The sequence below is a fragment of the Chiloscyllium punctatum genome, unplaced genomic scaffold (genome assembly GCF_047496795.1).
Source record: "Chiloscyllium punctatum isolate Juve2018m unplaced genomic scaffold, sChiPun1.3 scaffold_483, whole genome shotgun sequence".
Classification (NCBI taxonomy): domain Eukaryota; kingdom Metazoa; phylum Chordata; class Chondrichthyes; order Orectolobiformes; family Hemiscylliidae; genus Chiloscyllium; species Chiloscyllium punctatum.
Window position 1 is genome coordinate 36022 of NW_027310217.1, and position 18361 is coordinate 54382.

An 18361-nucleotide genomic window follows, 5' to 3' on the forward strand; every position below is an offset into this window, starting at 1 on the left:
GCAAGGTTCAGTTCCATTGACCTTTGATGAATTAGAGAATCGATATTTATTAGGAACCGACAGGAAGGAGATGTTTAGTAACAATCAAATCAACAATGCACATTCTGAATGGTGCAGCAGGCGTGAGGGGTTGAATGGTCAGCCGCTGACCCTAACACATATGTTGTTCTCTCAACCACACAGCAATGCTACAGACGTAAAGACAGATCCCATTCAGCCAGGTACCATGTTATAATGAGACAGGTGGAGGCCATTCTGCCATCTTGATTTAAGCAAAAATAGATTGAAGTCAATCAGCCGGCTCAGTGTATTACACAGTGTAGAATGAGAAAATCCTACCATTCTAGCCTGCTGCCCAGCAACAGGAGAAACTTGGTAAATGATCAGGGAATACAAAGTTAAACATCACACAACACCAGGTTATAGTCCAACAGGTTTAATTGGAAGCACACTAGCTTTCAGAGCGACGCTCCTTCATCAGGTGATAGTGGATGGCTCGATCGTAACACAGAATTTATAGCAAAAATTTACAGAGAGATGTAACTGAAATTATACATGTAAAATTGATTGTCTGTTAATCCTTTCATCTGTTAGAATAAGGTGATAGTTTCACTTCTTTCATGTGGAAATCACAAACTCTTTTTTTAAGGTTGCATTCTCGGGTTAGCTGTGAATAATAGTGATAGCTAGACAATATGTTGAAAGTGTTGGCCCCCTTTGTTCTCTATCTATACCATGATGTTTAGATTGATTCTAATCTAAAAAGTGAGATAACAGAGTTTTACATAAATTCATGCAGTTTTTGAGCTCAGAGTTCTACATGAATGCATGCAGCTTTTGAGCAAAGTGCAATGTAACTCTGCAAGTACAAATTCACCCCACAAAATATATGTGTTCATGTGCGTATTTGTCTGTCTGTGTGTGTGTCTGTCTGGAGTGGGGGTTGTGAGTGTGAGAAAGTGTGTGTGTGTAGTGAGTGCAGAGTGTCTTAAGTCTGTGAGGTGGTGCATGTGTGAGTGTGGGAGTGTGTGTATTTATAAGGGTGTGCGTGGGCGTCTATATGCACGTCTGCGTGTACCTGTGTCCATGTGTATGTGAGTGTGTGTGTGGAGGAATATCTGTGTGTGTGTGTAGTGCAATGGTGATCACCTGTAATGTGACATGAACTCAAGGTCCCGGTTGAGACCCTCCCTATGCGGACCAAACTTAGCTATCAGACTCTGCTCGGCCACATTTCTCTGCTGCCTGTCCCGAAGTCCACCTTAGAGGATGGTCACCCAAAGGTCCGAGGCTGAATGTCCTGCACCACTGAAGTGTTGTCCAGCTGGGAGGGAACCCTCCTGTCTGTTGATTTTAGTGCGTTGCCCATTCATCCGTTGTCGTAGCCTTTGCTCAGTTTCCCCAATGTACCATGCCTCTGGGCATCCTTGCCTGCAATGTATAAGATCGACAACGTTGGCTGAGTCACATGAGTACCTGTCAAGTACAAGGCGGGATGTATTCCCACGCGTAATAGCGATATCTATGTCCACAATCTGATACTTCTTGCAGCGTCCACCGTGACAGGGTTGTATGGAGTTGTCCTGAGAGTGAGGCATCTCCCGGGGGCCAACGACATCTCCAAATCATATCAGGGAATAAACATTCAGGATAAATGTTTATATTCAGGTTATAAAATTGTAACTTGGTGGAGTGCCTCATTAGAAGTGTGACATTATCAACAATTTACAATCGATAGCAAGGACCTAGATGAGTGGACTTATTGAATTGCTCAATTAGTTCATTTACCAAGATAGTCATTTAACAGCACATGGATACCCTGCAATGGGATACCGACAGGGGGAGTTAGTGAGCAAAGCTTTGGCAGGAAACTGTACAACAAGGGCTAAGGGACGTCAGTGCTCTATTGAACAGATAAAATTACAGTAATCTACTTAAATGTAAAGAACATCGCAGAATGCATTGGGATGGAGGGATGTGTGCATCACGGTAAATGAGCCATATAAACCCTGTCAGCAGATTCAGCAAGTGATTAGAGAAGTGTTTTGAATGATGCTGTTTCATGCGAAGGTTATCGGGTATAATCATGGGGATGTTTTACTGCATCTGTACGTGATGATGCTGAGACTACATCAAAAGTATTGTGTGTAGTAATGAACCCTGAAATTGAAAGACAAAAATATGCAATTGTTTGAGAAGCTTTTCACAGATGCTTCACTTTACTCCTTGCTGGAATGAAGGCCTGATAGAATCATAGTGTCATAGAGCACGGAAACAGACTCTTCAGTCCAGCTCATTTGCACCGACCAGATATTACAATCTGATGCAAAACCATTTACCAACATTAGACCCATAACTCTCTAAACCCTTCATATTCATATACCCAGCGTCCATCACTTTCGCTGCCAGCTCGCTCCATACACACACTACCCTCTGTGTGATAAAGATACCACTCAAGTATCTTTTTAATTTTCCCCTCTCACTTTAAATCTGTACCCTCTGGTTTGGACTCCTCCAGTCCTGGATAATAACCTTGGCTGATCCCACACCCATGCCCCTCATCACCTCTCCAAGGTCAGAGTACTTCAGGCCTGAGAATGAGAGCTGTTCATATTGAACCATATCAGACACTGAGAGAGAGTGTACTGGGGCGTAGCTGAGGATTAGAGAATAAAACTAAGGATTTAATTTTAGAAAACAACATAATCAGTTTAACACAGGTCCGATGAAGACTTTAATATATTGTACAACAATTATGCAGACACATATAAATATACCTTCAAATTATAAATTACAGACCATTCCTAATTGGAGCAGGTAACAGGGATAGAATCATTCAATAAGGAGAATGTTCACCCAGACCTTACCGAGCCCAGGTTGGTGTTTGGGTCACATTATTGCATGTTTCAGATCAGAGAGGGAGCAAATGCAACCTGTCATAGAAGCAACGGCCATTTCTCCGTCTCTACTTGTACTTCTCTACAACAACAAATGAGACTGAAAACCAATCAGCCATCTTTAGCACCCTTTGAGGGTTCCTGTTGAGGATTCATTGGAATCTCTCCTCTGCTTGCAGCAAAGGGAATACAGCCAAATCCAACTGTTCCTGGAAGAAACCCCAGTGCTAGCAGCTTTTGTGAGGCAGAATAGCTTCAGAGGCAGAATAACAATTGAAACTCTCTCAATTTTGCTTTTGTCATGAAATTTACTGTTAATGGACAAAACTCTTTCGAATTTATATTCTGAAGTTTCATTTTCTTTCTGTTTGCTTTCAGACGTCTGTGTGTGTGCGTGTGCGTGTCTCTTTGTGTGCATATTTCTGTGTCTCAGATTTATAGAAAAATAAATGTTGATGTACATAGTGTCAATTTTCAAACTCTATATCATTTATATATCCATCATATTTCGAGTAACTTTGCTTTGGTTTTAGAATATTTACAAATTTAAGAAACCTCTCTGACTTGTTCCTAACACTGAACCTGACCCTGTCTGAGACGGATATCATTTACCATATCATACAATTAGTTACACTGATAATTTGCCGTGACATCTGGAGGAGTGGGACTAGAAAAAGAAGCAATGACTCTCTAACCTCAGTAGGAACAGGGATTAGGAGAATTTCTCAAAAGGCCATTTGAGTGGGAATTTCTCCTACCCATAGGGTTGTGGTACCTGTGTATTTGCAATTATTCAAAGGTGTGTTAGTTAAATATTTGACGGGAAAGTGACTCAAGGGTAATGGACTGCCGATAGTAACATGGGGCTGAGACCATAATCTGTTCAGCCACAACATTAGTGCCTGGTCGGGCAGGGACCCACTCCTGTTCCTCAGACCTACTTCACCCCATTCCATTCAGTCCCCCAATCTGCAACTCAGGAGCAGTTGGAGACCACTTGCTCCTATTACTTGGTGTACAGAAACCGAGGTGGCCATTCAGCCCCTGAATACAGTCAAACATGCCTTGGTGTAGATTGGAAAATGTTTTTGGGAAAAAAAGAGTTGTTGTTACTGTGAAACAGTCCCTGCATCTCTCTTTACAGAAGTTCCCCTGTATTCATTTATTTGTCATGTTGTTGACCCAGATTCACAGTGAATAATGACTCCATACTGTACCCAGATATTGCTCCCAAAATCCTCTAGTCTCTTTGACGACAACATTCCTTCACAGGAAAGCCAGGAAAATAACATCGATGAACTTTTTAATAAGAGAATTTAAGAACATGAGAAGCAGGATAGGTCATTCAGCCCCTTCTGCCTGCCTTTCCCTTCAATAAGATCATGGCTGATCTGCTCTAGGCCCCAAATCCTGGAGTGTCTGCCGTGTCAAACATCCATCTATCCCTGTCTTACCACGATTTCAATGATCTATCCCCCCAACCTCTCTGGGATAGAGAAGTCTCGATGGTCACACCCCTCTGTGAGAAGGAAACACACTGCACACATACACCGTGACATATTGACATGAACAGAATATGTAAAAACCAGGTAATAGTAACTGGCCCTGACAACAAGACAGCGTTTACCTGAGGATGGTATCAAGGAACCTGAAGAAAATGGAACTTAATGGAAGTCAAAGGGAACCTCCCCACCAGTTTGAGTGATTCAGCACAAAGAAGATGTTTGTGGTTCTTCGACATGTACCTCCTTAGTCTCGTGACATCTCTGTGGGAGATCCACAGCACAAACATCCTCATTTGCACCTCAGTGTCTTCCCCCATCAGAATCTCAGAAGTGGAGATGGTGACTGAAAATCATGTAATGTTCAGAACAATGTGCCCCCCTCAGCTCCTGAAGCGGTCAGTGTCCATAAGCAGGAAGACCCGGACAGCATTCAGGCTGGTGCTGTTGAAGTGTTGGTAACATCCATGTAACAATCCTGCTGGATACTGTGCGATATCGGAGTAAAGAGAGGTGCTCGTTCAGTACCTCAAGCTCACTTCACAGGACTATGAGGAGGTCATTCCGCCCAACAATGCTATTGGATAAGAATAGGGATAGCCCATTCATTCTCTCCTGACTATTACACAGGAAGATAAGGAGTCCAGTAAAACACATTGAGCTGCTAATCAGGAACCACGGGTTGCCCAGTCAGGTTCTTGAGCGTCTCCCATGACATCATGAGGTAGACATTCAGCCGCTCAAGCCCCTAATACAGAAATAGGAGGATGTTATTTCTGACCAAACATGACAAACCAATGAAATAGAGAAAGCATGTGTAGACTGCTCCATGTCTTTCCTCCTGGCTCCATTGCTAATGGCACACAATGGATACATTAATATGGTTTGTTGACGGTGAGGAACGAGGACATCTCCGAGAAGGCAGACCGGTATTCCCTATGGAGGTCAGAAGCTGTTGGGAAAGGCTAACATTTTCAGGAGTTAAGCATTGCAACTCCTGACAGATTTTGAACAATGTGACTTTCAGTGCAAGGTCACACACCAACTGCACATTGAGGCAATGAGAGTTAATTTAGAGCCTGAAGCTCTCCCCCAACCAACATAGGAGCTTCACAGAGGTACATAAACTACCAAGAAGCACGTATCATGGGAAAAATGTAATTTCTTATGCCACCAATGTCTTTCTCTGGACATAATGTGTGTTTGTCCATAATCTTCAAGTTTCAATACAGTCAACTCTTATACTCTCACCGTGCGATAAATTGAACATCAAATTCTTTCACACTCTCTTCATGTTACCATCATCCCAGAGATTATTCTGATAAAACAGCTTTGCAGTGCCACTGTGACAAGGAGATCACTGATTTATAAAGGTTAGAAAGTCTGTCCACAATAACGCAAATACTGCCTCAACAACACTCCACAACTCCTACACGTGATTCATTTTGTAATGAAGGCTGCCATTTAATTTCCTGTCCTGATTAATGGATGCCCTGCACGAATTCTGTTCGTGACTTGTGGCCAAGGACATTCCGATCCTTTTTGCCAAAAGCTTTTCGCAAACTTTCACCTTCTAATAAAAGGACTGTGTGTGTTGCTCACATTCAAATCACTTCTTTGTATTACAAATAGCGGTGTTCCAAGCACTGATGCATGTGATTCCCAATCAGTCGTGGCCTTCTGTCCAAAGGAGGACGCAAGTCTCTGTGTTCTCTCCATCATCCAATTCTCAATCCATATAGGGTACCTGCCCCTTACCCAAGGACTGTAACTTTCTTCTCTCACCTGTGTGCATCGGTGTCAACCTTCTTCTGAAAATACAAATACACCGTTCACACTAGTTCTCAGTCGTCGATGTCACAACCAACATCGTCCATGAACACCAGTACGTTTTTCAAAGGTAGTTTTCCTGTCCTGAATCTGGTTGACACTGCTCAATCATATTATTGTTCTCCAATGATCTATTTATGATTACTTACAGAAATTGCTCATAGTTTCCTCACTAATGACATAAACCTATCCCCCATTGTTTTTTTCTGTTTTCACTCTGCGCCCTGTTTGGGGCAGCACGGTGGCACAGTGGTCAGCACTGCTGCCTCACAGCGCCAGAGAACTGGGTTCAATTCCTGCCTCAGGCGACTGACTGTGTGGAGTTTGCACATACTCCCCGTGTCTGCGTGGGTTTCCTCCGGGTGCTCCGGTTTCCACCCACAGTCCAAAGATGTGCAGGTGAATTGGCCGTGCTAAATTGCCCGTAGTATTAGGTGCAGGGATATATGTAGGGGAATGGGTCTGGGTGGATGCGCTTTGGCGTGTTGGTGTGGACGTGTTGGGCCGAAGGGCCTGTTTCCACACTGTAAGTAATCTAATCTAATCTAATCTAAATATGAGTTGTCATAATAGCTGCTTTCCAGTGTGCAGGATCCATTACAGATCATAAAGAGCTTTGATCTCCCTCACAAAATCACGGACAAGGCAGGAAATAGGGAAGGCATTGACCCATCCTGACCCCACCAGCTCCGAAGAGAGTTATCCAGCAAGCTCAATTCTCCAACCCTATCTCTGCAGCCCTCTAAATTCATCACTCATCTGGTCCAGCAGCTTCAACACAATGAGTTTTTCCAGTATTTCGACTTCAGCTTAATTTCCTCACTTTTGCCCGTAACCATGTTCACTAATATTTCCAAAAAAGATTTTCTGTTGCTTCTTCTGTTTAGACAGAACCCATGTATTCAAATCGCCGGACAGAAGTGGCCTCCGTCACCTCGTGAATACGTGAGATGATGGGACACTGGCAAAATGGATATGTCCCCTACTCCTGCCTGGCAAGATCTAGAATCAAAATGGTTGATGGACATTTTGAATATAGCCCTCTCCCCAGTGTGAGACTGCACAGCTCTGTGACCTCCTCATTGTTGAAATAAACTGGTTTCACTCTTTGCACCTGGGAAAGGTATGCCATTGGGAAGTGTTTGTAAAAATCTCAGAAAGGATAATGCCGTGCTCTCCTCCTCCCTATGCATTCTCTGCAGACCCAGATACACTATAAAATCTATCCTCATACCTTACACAGAGGAGGAACACCCGGCCATCTGGTCTCCCTGAATGAATGCAGCAGGTGACAACACAAATCCAAGAAAACCATCCAGAGAACCGACACTGACTTTCAAATGTCAGGAGTAAGTCAATACTTGGAAATATGGCACAGTGTTGAAAATGCCTACCTCTCCTTTGTTTGTATTGTGGCTGATAAACTGTTACATTTCTGTGCCATTTCTGAAGTATGAATAGTTCTGCTGTCGTGGAAATAGTTGACAATGTAACTGCACAATTATCTGAACATCAGTCACGATAATAGCAACACTGCTATTGATGGTGGAGATACTGGGGAGGTGATGGTCTAGCAGTATTTTCTCGAGACTGTAAATTCTGAGATTTCCACAAATATTTCCCAATGGTATACCTTTCCCAGGTAATGACCCAAACCTGGACTTCCATCCAGCCACATCAGACGCTGGAATTTGAATTCAATCAAATATTTGGAATTCTCAATCTAATGAAATATCGATGGGTGCCAAAATTAAGAACACCTGACTCACTCGCCTCCTTCATGGAAGGAAATTTGATTTCTTCACTGGTCTGGCCTGCATGTGATTCCAGGCCGTCAGCAGTGGTAGTCTCTCAAATGGCCTTTGAAATAGCCAAGTCAGACATTCTGTAATAACACTACAAGGTCTCAAAAAAGTGCCAGTCTACAACATGTCGAATTGCAGTGGTTCAAAGAAGCAGTTCCCCAGCATCTTCACGAAAGTAACTCGGAAAGAGAAATGAATGCTGGCCCAGCCAACAACACCATGTCCCATTAATTAAGAAAAGAAGATGACCACACTCAGGATGGAGTGATAGAGGGGACAGAACTCACATGAAACAGGGACTTGGATATATACCTACATGGGCATGATACTCAGTAATATGGGAAAAGGTGAAAAATAAAATGAAAATGATCTCCCAATTTATTTCCATACCAGCTGATTATCCACAGTCCCTTTGTTTATTTTTTTTCAATGTTTTTATTTCTCCATATATTCAACTCAATCCACCAACACACATTGAACAATTTCCCAGTTGCTTCCAGATCTAATGCATGGTGAGTGGACTCAAAATGCTGACTCTGTTTTTCTCTCGACAGAGTCTACCAAACCTACTCCGTTTCCCCAGCACTCTGTTTTATTTTTGCATCAGAACCACAGTATTTTTCATTGTTTGATTTAACCTTTATTTTTGTTATTTTATGGGACGTTGGCCCATCGAGTCCACACTGATGCTCTGCAGAGCGTTGCTCCCAGACCCACCTCATACCACATTCCTGCATTTCCCATGGCTAACCCGCCCCCAACTCTGTCCCTGCGTCTCCCATAGCTAACACATCTCGCTGCATATGAAGGGTAATTTAGCATGGTCAATCTACTGAAGCTGTGTGCACTGTGGGAGGAAACGGAACCTGACAGACGTGTATTAGAACATGAAAGGTATGAGCAGAGTGAACAGACAGCAGCTGACCCCCTTCGATAAAGGGTTAAAAATAAAGGAGAACACGTTTAAATTGAAAGACAAGACATTAAGAGAGGATTTGTTGAATCTGCTTTGAACCCAGGCGATGGTTTGTATTTAGAATGCATTGCCTAAGAGGGTGGATAAGGAAGGAAACCTCAGAAACATTATAAAGCACTTTTATCAGCACTGGACGATGCAGACTCGATAGGCCTTGTCTTTACAACATGATTTCATGCGGTAGCAGCCAAGAAAGCTCTGATATGTTCTGAAACAATAGCCAATGGGACTTGTTGGTCTGTTCATTCGAACTGTGCTCAGTCAATCGTGAGATTACAAACCAGCATCTTCCCATGGAGTATCAGCACTTACTCAACCGTGGACAGTCCAATGACTTCTGAAAACGTCCAGGATAATTCACATGCTCAGTGTAAGAATCCTCCAACGACAGCACCAACATTTTTCCAACCATTTGACGCCATTATTTTAAGGACACCAATAACATGGAAACAGGCTTCCCTTCATTATTATGTTAACGTCTTGTGAAAGTTGTTGTTTCTCTGAAGAATAATAAATTCCTTCTCATATATTCGTATTGACAAATAGTCTGTTTTTGTGCGCGCTGTTTATTACAGCGTGGCGACTTGTGTAACACTCCACCCTCCACGAGTAATATTTGTTCCCAGCCAAACCGGCGCATGAGATGCACAGCTGGTACTCCATCCACCAGCCACTTGGATGCACCAACCCCAACTGGACTTGAACGTCTCAAGGCAATTAATGCTGGTCTAGCTTCATTAAAATCCCAAATGAACTAAAAAGAGAATCCGATTTTCTAATAATTATTAAACAATGAGGACATTTTGTTGATCTGATGAGCTTCTCGCTGTCTTTGAAATTGTGTGATCTATTTCCGTGAAATCATTTTGTGCATGCATTGGAAGGACAAAAACGCTCAGGTCACAGATACATCGTAACGCAGCATTTAAACGCTAAATGCCAGGGTATAGATCTTCAGGTAACCGGGAGTAACGTAGCTTGGTGTTTTCTATCTGGCTTGGTTGTATTGGGCTGAAGGGTGGGTTTGTATGCTGTATGACTCTGTCACTTTAATTGTTGGAAACAGAGAATGTGGTCTCACTATTTCCATAGCTTGTGGGCATCAAATAGTGAGGAATGCAATCTCCAAGGGCCCACAAGATTTGAAGCTATATCATTCTCCCTTCACTATCAAATTGTTAAGAACCCCGTTTCTCTCTTTGTAATATTCCTGTTAGTGTTCCTGCACCTTAAGAACCCCTGGGGTTTATCACCATATTCTGAATAGAAATTAAAAAACAGGCAACAGAATGCTGGCCTTGGTAATGAAACGCACCTCACAAGAACAACAGAAAGGAATCTGCTGTATTAAAGTTATCCAATTGACCCAATCTGATTTCTACAGCAGTTTCAAGCAAGGCTTTCCCTTTGTCCTATGCTCCTGACCTCTCTACAACATCATGAATCCTTACTGAGGGTTTCTGAGTGCCGTTTAAATGTCACATATGGAAAGCTGTGCCCAATAATCTGAAAGGAAAATTCTTCATGTTCATGACAATCGTGTCATTTTTTTCAGGTTCGATTCCAGCCTTGGGCAACTGCCTGTGTTGAGTTTACACATTCTCCCCTCTACGTGGGTTTCACCCCACAGTCCAAATATGTGCAGCTCAGGTGAATTGGCCATGGTGGAGGGTTGTTCTTTGGAGGGTTAGTGTGGACTGGTTGGGCCGAAGGGTCTGTTCCACACTGTAGGTAATCTATTCTAGTCATGGTGCTCAGCGTTGATGCTGGATCCTGCGGCTGCGAGACTGCTCTGCAGCAGGTTTTGCGGGAATCAATAAAAGAGAAACCTATAATTGACCACATTGTCACCTTTCTGCCAGCTGCAGATACACCTCTCCATTTCATATATCGGTAAGGATGATCACTACACGGTCCTTATAGGGAGCAAGGTCTATGTTCACATTTTGCAGACCCTCCACACAATGATATGTACGGAATGGTACAGACTTTAAACAGGTCAGAGCTGCGCAATAGCATTTCTGAATAGGGCGTTTCCACAAAAATACGATTGTCGTTGCTTCCAAAAGTGGGACAGTGCAGGAGGTGGTGTGATCGGTCAGCGTGCGGTACTTATATGTCAGTATGGCGGTGAGTGCAGTGCTGAGGTTATGAGTTTGAGCCTCACCTGCAGCATCTTTATCGACTCATGGTCACAGGGTCTATTGGAAAATACCAGTTTCTCTGGATTGACAAATGACCTTTCCTGAGCAATGCCTTATCCTGGAAATATTTGAATGTACTCTGTTTCAGAAAGTTTCAACATTTATCTTACCTCCATAAAAATTTGATGTACACGTAAAGTTTTTATTTTGTAACCCAGGGGCCCGGTCCTCTCAAAAAGCCAATCTCTCCACTGAAATAATACACTCCGTTTCCATTCAACCCGCCAATATCTTTGAGCACAGACACCAGAATATTCCAATTAGTCTTTCAAGTTGAATTCTGAAACAATGTTGGCCTGTTCACTTGTAGGGGCGATTTTCTACATATGCAAAGTAGTGATGTGACCACATGAGAGAGCGATGGCCACAATGATATGAAATGCAATCCATAGAAGATACACTCAGCTGACTTCTGGGAGGAAATCTTGAATTGACTGGCCCTGGATCTGTTGGGCTTCAGGCGAACAACATATGATCTTGTTTATCCCCAGAAACATGAAAAATTATCTGGGGAGAAACATGAGCAGGTCGCCTTGCTCCAAACAGTGGACTGCTTCCATTTAAAGTGCAGGCAAGCCATCCTTGTACATCTTTTCTAAACACATTCACATCGGAAGGTTTGAGAGGGATATAGACCAACTGCTGGCATATACACTAGATCAACCTCGGGAACTTGGTGCCCAAGATACGGTGGTGATCAGTATCAGTCTATCCCTGAATGAGATTGTATGTTTCTACTGACTAAAGACCTCGATGGCTCAGAGACCAATTGAGGAAAATGTTGAAAGAACATTTTTCAATATCAATCCAGTTTAGCAATGTGTAATTAAGCAAATTCCTCAAATAAGTGAGGAACCACATGTGATTACAACCGTAAAATCTGACATCACGGCCAATTTGTCAACCGTTGATGTATAACTTGTGATATTGGAGTGGTTTGCAGTGTGCAGCTCCAGTGACGCAATCGGTCAGCGCATGGTACTTATATGGCTTTATGGCGGCGTGTGCAATGCCGAGGTTGTGAGTTCGAGTCTCCCCTGGAGTGCTTTTATCTACTTATGACCAACGAGTCTGTTGGAAAATACAAGTTTCTCGGGATTGCCAAATGACCTTTCCTGAGAAATGTCTCGTCTATCACCCAACTTATCCTGGAAATATTTGAACTGGGGAGAAACATGAGCAGGTGATCTTGTTCAGCTCGAAAATGCTACTAAACAGCGACCGCTTCGATTTAAATTGCGGGCAAGCCAAGGGTACAGTGACTTTTCAAAACTATCAGCTTTTTTCATACTCAAACTTAAGTGTTCAATAATCTTCTTCACATGTGACGCCACAGAAATTCGAAATTCCCCTGTGTACCATGTCTCAAGGCATCCTTTCCTGCAACGTATAAGATAGACAGCGTTGGCTGAGTCACACAAGTACCTGCCACTTGCACGGTGGGAGGTGTACACACGTGTTCCGACTTGACACAGCAAGGATCCATAATAATCTCCTCAGGGGATCGACACGTTCTTCAACAGACAAAGGAAACCTGATCAGGGACTCGCAGGTTAATTAAGCTATTAGTGACAGTCCATTGCACACAACAATTAGTCTTTATAATCATGCAGCCTCTCTCAATCAAATAATCCCAGGCAACTTCCAAACATTTTAAAACTATTAATACCAACGTATACATATTTATTTACTTTCATAATTTGTTATCAGCCATTTGAAACTAATTATTACCAAAATCTAACCGGTAATCATTGTTGAAATCCAATATCTCCAGCGTTGATGTGGAACTATGTCTCAGTACATCAGCTGACACAAACAATATTGCACTCTACAATCTCCTAATATTAGCAAAAATAATTTTAAGTGTGGAATCTTAGCTGGATTGAATTAGTTGTGAGAAAAAGTGCAGTCTGAAGAAAGGTCACTGGGCCCAATTATTTACACTGATTTCTCCCCACAGATGCTGCCAGACCTGCTGAGTTATTTTCCAGCAATTACTGATTTAATTTGCGATTTCCAACATCCATAGTTTCGTTTACATTCTTGTACTGATTGTATTTCACTTCAATTCTAACATTTCTACATTTCTGATTATTATAATAAGAGCCAAGAATTTTTCATGTTAAGCATTATTTAAATTTCACGTGTTCGTTGTGTAAATAAACTAGAATTAACAAATGTTTGTTCTATGCTTTTACAACAGATCTTGAATTCTTAGAAATCACAATTTTTTGAAAATGAGGGAAGTTGTCTTTCGCTGAGTAGTTACATTGAATGACTAATGCTTTATTTCCAATTCATGTGCATTACAAAACAGGTTAAATTTAATTTATGCAGATGAATAACTGCTTCAAACAAATTGACTTACTTGAATATCATGAGATTTATGTTTATTTAAGACCATTGTTGCTTCGTTCCATCATCATTAGAAATTACTAATTCTTTTTATCGGTCCATTACGCACTGGAACTGTCTAATACAATCCTAGTCCAATTATAACAATAAATATCTGAGCAGTTATCCCTGTGAATAAACACAGTAAGTATGTGATTATAGTCCTGCCATTCCTGCATGGGAATATTATGGACGGCTCTGGTAATGTGAGTACTAGTAGACCAGGAGCCATGGGTTCAATTCCCATCTTCAACAGAGATGTGTCAAAACACCTCAGAACTGATTTTAAAAAAATCTAAGTGTCTATTGAATTGCTTTTCAACCAACATTGTCTCAACTTGTAACTGTTGTTCATTATAATGATCACAACATCTTGAATTTATTTGCTTCACATCATTGATTAAAGTATGAATGCTATTACGCTGCTTCTAAATACCTCTTAACTTTTAATAACTTTGCAGTCTTAAAGATTCTACGGTGTAAATAATATTTACAGTGAGGGGGAATGATTTAAAAGGGGTCTGAGGGGCAACTTTTCCACACACTGTGTTTCACATATTGGGATGAGCTGTGAGAGGAAGGGCAGTGGCTGGTACAATTACAACATCTAAAAGATTTTTGGACAGTTTATTGGATAGAAAACGTCCAAAGGGGTATGGGACAAACACAGGGAAATGGGACTAGTTTAGTTTAGGAAACCTGGCCGGAATGCCAAGTTTGGTTGAATGGCCTGTTTCCGTGCTGTATCAGTCTAGCATTCTACAATTCAAACTTCATTGTGATTGGTAAAGAAAGAACAAACGGGTGTTAATTCCATTTTTTGTCCATAAAAAAGTGACATGAATTTTAAATCATTTTTTCGCATGAAATAGTTCGCTCTTATTGTGATTAGAAATACAATGAATGCGAGCATTAAAGTGAAATATAATTAAATCAATTCAACTATGTTTCCATGGTTAGAATAAAAATTGATATTCACAATCATTGTGAGTTTGTACATTGCAATATCTTCACATTACTTCATGTACTGAGCCATTATTATACATTTATATCCCCTACTGAACTGAACAATAATTAGATATTAGCAACACTTAGATTTTCGAAAATCTATCAGTACACTTCGAAGAAGGAGAAATTTAATTTTGCTACATGACTGTGCAATGTGCAGACATGAACAGGAATTATTGCAGTGAAAAGTAGTTATAGTTCTCTGAATTCATAAGGCTGAGATTACTGTGATTATTCAAATGGCAAAAGTTAGTTTACAAAGCATGTTGAATGCAAAATGATTGGTTCCATTGTAGGATAGTTGACCTGAAAACAATAGCATTGTTGCAATTGATTAAATTATAATATGGATTAAAATAATATTTGGATCTGACGATACACGTTAGAAAGACAAACAAATTATTCTGCAATTATTATAAGGATAATGAATTCCGAATAAATGTTGTATTCCGAAAAAATAAATTGACACAATATTTTAAAAACACTTTGCTCAGAAGTTGATTAGACGTACATTAAGATCGATAAACTGAAGACTGAAATATAATACTTAGATTGATGGATTGAGGACAATAAATGAGCCATTCAGTAGGTATTGAAAAGAATTTTTTTTTCAAAATGCAGACAATACAGAAGTTATGTATTTCATTCAATTCGTTTACTTGTAGAAACATGTGTTTTTAATTTATGTAATTTTATTCTGATCGATGTTCAAACATTTGTGTCTGAATTAAGAAGAAAATAAAAAGAAAATGAAAGTGAATATGAGAGTGACCACAAGATACAGTCCATGACATTTGATAGAAAAAGGAATTTGCATAATCTCATGACTATTTAATGTTAATAAATAATTAAGTCCTCAGGTACTGAAGCAGTCCAAGTCCAAGTACAACAAGATCTGGACAATATCCGGGCTTGGGCTTACAGGAGGCAGGTAACAATCATGCCACACAAATGCAGGCTATCACGTATAAGACATAACCTAACGACCATCCCTTGACATTCGATGGTGTTACCATGATTGAACACCCACTATCAACATTATCCTGTGGATAATCATTGATAAGGAACTGAATTGGTCTCCCCACATAAACACAGTGGCTACAAGAGTAATTCAACTCCTGGCTCCTGAAATCCTGTCCAAACGCTAACAAGTACAAACCAGGAGTGTGATAGAATACTCCCCACTTGCCTGGATGAGTGCAGCCCTAACAACACTCAAGAAACTTGATACCATCCGGAATAAAGAAGCCCCCTTGATTGGCACTGCTGCTACTGAGCATCAGTGGTGGTGAGGGTGGATGCTTGTGGATGTCCTAGCTGCAATCTCTGCCTCTTCTTATTAACAAAGATAAAAGAATCTTACATTGCTTAACTTTCTCATCAAAACCGAGTACAGTATTCACCTCAGCCCTCTTTTATACCAACCAGCAGCATTTCCACCACCAATAGCAGCTCCTCTTAAACTATTTTGTCAGTATCTTGTAATTAACTGTTTACTAAAATTACAACTGAAAATGTGTTGCTGGAAAAGCACAGCAGGTCAGGCAGCATCAAAGGAGCAGGAGAATCGACGTTTCGGGCATGAGTCCTTCTTCAGGAAGGTCCTGAAGAAGCAGTGAACCAAATTTTGAAATGATCTTTCTGAACATAATATGGATCATGTTAAAACTGAAGGAGCTGTCTTACACAACTTGCTGCAAGAACACAGACAGTAGAATCTGAGGTGATCATGAGGATGTGGAGGTGAATGTGGGAGACAAGCTGGGACTGTATTGGATTAGTCACTGTGAGAGGGAACAAATGCTGGATGCAGGCTTTCAGCAGCTGATGGACTGACGCTCAGGTGAGCCATGAGAAACTGAGCAAGTGACCACCATCTAATAGGACAGAGAAACTGATCCATCAGCCTGAAACTGACTGACACGTGGCTGTCAGTGACTCCAACACAAGTGAATGGAAACATTGCTCAGAGCCTGTTTCTGTAACATTCAACACATCCAGGAAATGGAAAGTGAATAATTAGCTGAAAACAATGCAACTGCTCTGGTAGAGTAAAAATCATTTCAGTTATTGAACATTATTGACTCTCAGAATATTCTAACCTGCAGAATCACAGTAAAAGGGGAAAGTAAACAACATTCTTGGCAAAGACATAATGAACCAACTGCTTGTATAAAAACAGCTCAGCACAAAGAGGCTGAATCCTCCACAAACTGACAAACACAGATACCATCAGATTTAAAGATAGTGATTAGAATTCTTTCGAAAAACACTTCCCTGCTTATGGTGTGTGGTAGAAACCATTCTCAGTGTGAACTACCACTTATTTCCTTTGAAAAGAATCTCTGTTTCCCCTCAGAAAAGCAGATGTGTCGCGCGCTTACAGACTGACTTACAGACAAAGGAAACCTGATCAGGGACTCGGAGATTGATTAAGCTATTAGTGACAGTCCATTGCACACAACAAGAGCTTTGACCACAACAGATTCTAGTGAAACCAACAATGCAATGTAAAAGATGAATTAGTCTTTATAATCATGCAGCCTCTCTCAATCAAATAATCGCTGTCAACTTCCAAACACTTTAAAACTATTAATACCAATGTATACATATTTATTTCCTTTCCTAATTTACTCCAAAAAATATATCTGATTATTCTCTTGAAAATATATTTTAAATGGTCAATTCATAATCACAATTCATTTCCAATTATTCTTATTACAAAACAACTTGCAAACTAAAATAGTTTTGATGTTAATCATGACACTAGAAACTTTGTTATGTAGTTTAATCATATTTTCAAATATTGTTTTGGTTCATTATAGCAGTGAAAATAAAATTAAAGTCTATTTATGTTCTCTGATACCCTTCCATTACTTTATTCCCTAATAAGAATGCCCATTGTGTAATGGGTGACAAACATTGAATAAAATTGAATTTTCATTGCAATAACTTGTACAAATCATCACGTATTACTCAGTTCATTCATTGTCGTTGATTATCAGTTATGTTCACTGTATGATCACGTTAAATTCACTTTAATAATCACAGCAGAATTTTCGCCTCGATAGATATGTAAAGTAAGTGTCAAATTATTAATGTTTAAAGTCAAACCAAATTCACATTCCAGGAATGACAGGATGTGTTACATTATTATGGGAAACAGGAACAAGTGAAGGTGGTGGCTCTCAGACGTGAGGCCTTAAAGCCAAAGTGCCAGGTGGTAGTTACAGTGGGGGGAGGTAACTCGTGCCCCGCTCTCCCCAGAAGGCAGTGAGGATGGTGACACTGACTGGAACAGGATAGATGAGAAAGCGCCCACGTCTGGACAGAGGGACGGCAATGGGTGGGATGACCCACCACCCTGTAAGGCTCAGAAGGCCGTGTTTATGGCACCGCAGTGCATCTAAATTCAAACTTTGACAGACAGGAGGGGGGCAAGAAAGGGAACTGACAGAAACCAATTGAACCGTTTACCCAGCTGAACGACAGGTGTTGGCGATGAACACCCAGCCTGATAGAGAAATGGTAATAATGGGCCTTATTGGGAGAATATGGATGAATTAGTTGAGGTACAGTCTCACCGATGATGGTGTAAGTCAATATCTCTCAGGCCAAGATGTCCCGACGTGTACAGCAGAATCTGTCCCGGCAATGAGAGGGTGAAGGTGTGAGCTAGTTCCCCCCAGTGCACAGCCGATCAGTGTCTCCAGGCATTTACAGATATTACAGGGACACACTGGGG

General features: G+C 41.0%; 1 long non-coding RNA gene across 1 annotated transcript in view; it reads right to left on the reverse strand.

Moving 5' to 3' along the window:
* Positions 1-478: 478 nt before the first annotated feature.
* The window catches only part of LOC140472978 (uncharacterized), a 54821-nt gene continuing 36938 nt past the window's right edge, over positions 479-18361 (reverse strand). The window contains exon 3 of the long non-coding RNA XR_011957997.1: positions 479-1431. This is a non-coding gene — a long non-coding RNA (uncharacterized lncRNA). The remainder of the gene's footprint in view (positions 1432-18361) is intronic.